A 6,366-nucleotide genomic window follows, 5' to 3' on the forward strand; every position below is an offset into this window, starting at 1 on the left:
GAAAACAGTCAACTTGAGAAAAAATATCAAAGATGGAAGGAAACTTGTGGCCGTGGGGTGAAACCTGGGGGTGGGAAGGTACTCAGCGCAGCACTCATTCCCCGGCCTTGGATGCTGCCAGGAGCCACCCCGCTGCCACCGCGTCCCTGTTCCAGCCCAACGCAGCATCCTCCCTGTCCCACAGGGAGAGCGGGGCTGACACGGTGGGGTGCAGCAGGGGAAGGACTTACAGCTTGGGGTGCGTGTGGGAACTTGTGGGGTGCCCTCTCACCAGTGCACAGGTTAGCAGGTGGCAGGGAGCTGCACTGGTACACATAAAGACCGAGCAGCCCCATCTCCCTCAGGAGAACGTGCATGGCCAAAAGAAGGAGGTGCGCTCGTCACCCCCTGGCCTGCAAGACAGGGGTGCGCACAAGTGAGCCTGCTCCTGCTGCTTTAGAAATGGTGAGGATTAGGGTGTTTAGAAACTCGTAGGTGCTTTTTAACATCTTGCAAGTGTTTCGTAACAGTGGTTTATCTGTTGGTCTGCTGATATTGATCCAGAATGTGAGGTTCACTGGCTGCTGGCTAATTACGTGTCATTAATAAATCAGTAAATCACTTTGATCCTGATTTGAGTTAAACCACACAAGTCAAGCACATCTCCCCTGCCACACTTCCTTGTGTTAAATAAGTCATATGCTATTAAAAAAATAGTAAGCAATTAGCTTAAGTACCCCTGAATCACACTCAAGTTACAATAGCTCTTTACCTCAGATGATTGACTGTTTCATTTCCTAGCATAAACGTAGTTAGAAACTAACAAGCTTCCTCTCGATCTTCTAATTATATCACTCTTCATCTCGAAGTAACTTGCTTGATTAGAGCATTCTTTTGTCATTCCTCTCTATTTGTAGTCACCCTTTAATATGAGCTTGTAATAGAGAAAGGACATTTCTCATTTTAAATTGTACTTCAGTCTCCTCACATACAACAGTGTCATTTGCAAGTGAACCATTCAACTTGAGGAAGACTTCCCAAATGAACAAACTGTCTATAGTTTCTCATAGTCATATGGTATAACTAAGGAAATTAAAAATGCTTGACCTGTCTAGAGAGTGCAGAAAGACCAAAATGAAATAAAAGTTCCCCATTCAGCAAAAATATTGAAAAGAAAAATGCAGCTAAAGCTTTTGGTTCCTCACAAATGAACTGGGATGTGAGATGGTTCAATGATTAGTTCCAGAGAAACAACGGATCCCCTAGAATTTTACTGAAAATACTAATAATGAAACAAAGCAAATAAATTTAAAACATATAATACAAATGTACCATAAAAAAATACACATATAATTGTTATAACAGAAAGAGAATAATAAAGTTACCGGTCACTTAAAGTTTTAACATAAAAAGCAGCTCTGGCAAGTAGCCAGCCTGTCATTGCTAGAGCTTGCCCTGACTTGAGACGTTAAGCTGCAGCAAGGACACCCTTGCATCTGCAGATCAGGACCTCAGCAGGAACAAGTTCAGTGTCAGAGGAAAACCCCTGTATGGAAGACCTCCTTTTTATTATGGAAGCACAGACATTAACCTGCTTTACTGCAGTTAGGCAAGGGCATGTCCCGCATTTGCCACCCTGTTCCTTGGGAGGCCAGATCCATTAGAGTAGTTCTGTTACCCTGCAGTTACTCCAACCAGTAGCATCTTGTTTTGTGGTCAGTGGTGGCTGTTGAGGTGAAAAATTAATTGCTTCTATAAACCCTTGCCTACGGCCATGTCCTATGATATGTCTTTCTTTGACATCACTTTTTGGCCTGAAAGCATAATAAATCTCCACAAAAATCTTGCATTCTTTATGCAAGGTTGCTACCCACTCTTCAGATTAGAAACAATCTTTTTACTCAGTATGTTCATGTTATTTAGTATAATGGGTCTACGACTAGGGCTCTTATGCAATGCCAAAAACTCTATGAGTTTGCAACCAAAAATTAATAAGGAACAGAGAAGCATAAAGTTATTATTTTCAGAGCTATACTGGAAAACAGAGCTGTAATAAAGCACTATAAAACTTCCTTATAGGAATAGTCAGAGAAGGCTGCACCTATAAAAACTAGCCCAATTCAGAGAAATATATTTTACAGCAAAGAAGAATTAAAGCCACACATCTTCAAATTAATTTTTTAAGATGTCTCTGATGTGCTCACAGACTTAGGATGTGGTGTTCTCTGGCTTTAACTACATTAGCAGCACTTGCAAAGGGGCAAATGAATAGTGGCCGCTTGAAATAAATGGTCTGGCCCATTATCTAGGAAAATGTAACTGGATATGATTTAACTGCATATACTACCATACAAAAAAAAAATATATATAGATATATATAAAGTTAAACCAAAGACTACAATGGGCAGAAACAGAAATATTAGGCTAACAGTGCCTGATAACTGGCAAGACCAAACAGGTATTAATCCAATTAATTATGGTTCCCACAGGATTCAAAGGTGCTTTGAAGACAGCAGGCACTGACAGTATTAATTTGTGAAGACATATGGAACAAGGGAAAATCAAATCCATGGAGCATTAAAAAGTTATCTGTTATCTTTCTAGTCTTTCTGGCTTTTGCCACCAAGCATGAGCTAGAAGATTCTTTATGCAGGAATTAAAGGTACCAGGAATAACCAGGTTTTGGAGACTGTAAGAGTTTAATTCTCACTGAGACAATGTTGCCACATAAAATTACTTTCTCATGTGCCAGATCACTTATATCAAGAGTGTCAAATGGCACTTGGACACAGGAAAAAAAATCTTCCCTCACAGAAGGTCATGAAATCCTGTGTCAAACTACCTTGACCTTATGACAGTTTATGATAGCATTTTCTCAGTGGACTCTAGTCCCTATATAAACAGTGAAAAGGAGATAATACTGAGAGACCTCTAGTTCTGCAAGCCACGAATAATATTTGAGTATCTGGCCATTTATAGATTGGCAAATATCTTTTCAGAGGACTGGAGGGTCTCTAAAGCTTACGTCCTTCTGTGCACATCTGCAACTGGAGAACTGACATCTCCTCCAGTTCCTCCTGTATTTTCAAGCTAGAGGAAAAAATCCCCATTTACCATGCCATAATTTTGCATACAAGATTCACAGATAGGTCACCGTTTGCCTTTCTCTGTCCCATAGTTCACTGGAAGAATGTCCCATTAAACCATCTGTTCCCTTGTAAATGTGAAGCAAGAGACTGAAAAGGCACAAAACACCAGGCATAAAGACATGAGGTACAAAAAGCATTATAACTGGCATTTGGATCGACCAGAAACAGCATACACAATGCAGAAAGTCATCCAGATACTTCAGCTGAGTCAGTTCTTCTGAGGTACAAATTGCACAGATTAAAGATTATCATGTATGTGATTCAGGTCTACATATCCCTTCCTGCTAAGAAAGAATACAGTACATTGAGTTTGTCTCAGCTTATCTACTAGACAAAGATTAGAAAATTACTTTTTTGTCTTTTGTAGGACATAACTTAAAAAATTTTACCTCATTTAAATACTGTTCTTAATCTTATCATCTGCTTATAAAGAAAGACTTTGATAAAGCACTTGGGTTATTTTATTCAGATACATATATAATCCAATCATTTCCTTCAAGAAAGGTTTTTTTCTGTAAGTTCTTACATAAACATACAAAGCCCACCTTGACTCAGAAGTATTTGCCTTATTTCCACAGCACTTCTCACATATCATAAGGGAGATGTGCATGTAAGACTGGAGGTCAGAATTATAGGAGCAGGTAAGAGTTACTGTGAGAATATCTTCTATTTTATACACATTGCACATATTTGCTTTTATTTTAATAGCTAAGGATGCTTTTCTCAGTATCCCTCAATATATCGTTCTTTGGTCAGTGTCTGCCATGGAAGTCAGCCTTGAAAAAAGATTTTTAAAAGAAGGAAATAATGAAGAGCTTTAAAGTCACCTGGGAGGCAAGGTCATGTTCCGAGACGCACAGATAAAAGCCGCAAAGCCACAAGCATCAGCAGGTGGAGGTCTTCACTATCACCTAAGATATAAAAAAAATAGCAACAGATCAGTCTAAGAAAGGCTTTGAAGCTGAGATCCAAGAGGGTGTGTGAGAGCAAGGAGCAGGAAACAGGTGAGGGAAGCATTTCAGGACAGCCAGAGAAGGGCAGGCAGCTCAGGGAGTGGGCTACAGAGCCCCTGGTTCCTTTGGCTTCATTCGTGTGGATTAGGTAAATCATTTCAGTTTCCAGTGGAAGGTCATATCAACCCCATACCAACTCAATGTGAAGTGGTCATAGAATCACAGAACATCTTGAGTTTGAAGGGACTCAATTACTACTCTTCCAATAAAGGAAGCATCACATGAAGCTGAAGAAAGCCACATTCAAAACAAAAAAGGTGAATTCTAATGCAACAGCTGATAGACCTGTACAATTCACTGCTAGATGATGAGTCCAGGGGAAAACTGGACAAGTATCATGAGGAGAAATCCACTGTCTTACTAAACAGGCCATATGCCGTCAGCTGCTGATGGCTGGAGAACAGAAGAGTATCAGGACGCATTCCCACTTATGTTTAGCCTTACCTGCTGGTGGCTTCACCTGGGGGCTGCTTGCATATTATAAAAGAACAGACATCTTATACAAAAGTAATCTCTGCATTTCACTTGAAATGTAGCATTGTTCCCTTAAGAGGAGTAGTATAATAATACCTAAAATTTTTCACAATTCACAATGCGACTTTTAAACACTCAGCACATGGCTGTGGTTAAACAATTTGTGTTGAAAGATTTTTATTTTACTGCTTTTTCAGTTCTGAAATATGGAAGTGATGTAGCATCCTAATTGCTGATGCAGTTATACCCATGCAAGTGCTAGAACTGGTGTGAACTTTCCTTGTATTCCTAAAGTATTTAATTACCATAGTGACAGATGTATATATACAAGTCCTGACTCATGAGGGCATTTAATAATTTTGGTTATATCAGATGCAAGATGGTGCATGATTCAGGATAGAACTAATTTTACCATTTTTGTTTGTAAGTGGATGGAATTTGTTGTTGGACAGTAGTTGTCCCACTGTCACCTGAATGGTCAGTCCTTCTGCCTCCAAACTCCCTTTTGCGTATTTCCTACATGACATGTCTTGCAAATCCTGAGGACATCTTGCATCCTCTTGAGGCTATGTAGCCCTGTTACTCAAAACGTTCTGATGCAAACAGAATGGGACAGCACAGCAGACAAACCGCACAACATATCATGCATTGAACGTAGCTAACATAAAGCCTGGTATCCCAGCTTGTCAAAAGCAGGCACTTTGCAAAGGGCCTAAAAGCAGGGCAGGCGTGTGTGATTCACTTCTTTCTAATACTCTCCCAGTGCCCAGTAGGCAGGCTAGCAGGTAAGAAGGGATCACAAAGTCCATATTCTACTGCCTGAAAAATTCTGTCCCAGTGATGTCTAGGAAGGCTTTGTAATGGTCTCCAGAGAGACCTGGATTTCATGCATTTTATGGATACACTCTAAGTAGACCTGAATAGTCCATCGCTCAGTGGTTTATGTAGGAAATCTCTCAAACCTTGTGCATCATCACATAAAGTCTCTGCAGTAGAGAGAAGGATAAAATCGCATTCTACAGAGCAGCATCCTGTGGTCTGTTCAACACTGCATTTTTCCTTCCCTTCTACCAACCTCCTTCTCTAAACATCTTCCAACTCTCACAACAGGTCAGCAGGTCTCCCAAATAAAACAGTTTATTTCACTCCGCAACGATGTTTTTCCCAGGTTATATCCGATCCGATGCCCGAAGCAGGACTCCGCAGGAGGGAAGTCCGTGGGCAAAACCCAGTTCCCTGTATCACAGTCCCACAGCATACATTGCTGCTTCCCCATGCTTTCCTCCTCCCCACCCAACCTCTGCCTCCAGGGCCTCACTCCAACCTCGCTGCCTTGCTCTGCCGTCTCCCAGGCCTCTCTGCTCACCCGACTTCACTTTTTTACTCCCTCTTTTCACCCTGTCCCCATTCTCTCCCAATTTTAAGCTCTCCTGCTCCTTCTGCTCCAGTCACTACTCCACGACGCTTTGCTCAGGCTTTCTACTCCTGCTTCCCACTCCCGGCTTTGCCAGGTTTTTTGCTGCACTATCTCTCGTTGCAGATTTTTGGTGCGACGTCCTTTCCTCCTCTCCTTTCTCCTCCCTCTGAACACGCAAATGCCCCTCGTAGGGAGTCACTGACGGCACAAGGAGTCACACAGCCAGGGCTGCTCTTACACAGGCTCCTCCAAAGATCACCGACAGGCAAAGCAGGGTAGCGCTCTAAAAGGGGAACCCTCAACTCGGGTGTAGCGCCTGCTTCTTCAGCGGAGA

The sequence above is a fragment of the Caloenas nicobarica genome, chromosome 2 (assembly GCF_036013445.1).
Source record: "Caloenas nicobarica isolate bCalNic1 chromosome 2, bCalNic1.hap1, whole genome shotgun sequence".
Classification (NCBI taxonomy): domain Eukaryota; kingdom Metazoa; phylum Chordata; class Aves; order Columbiformes; family Columbidae; genus Caloenas; species Caloenas nicobarica.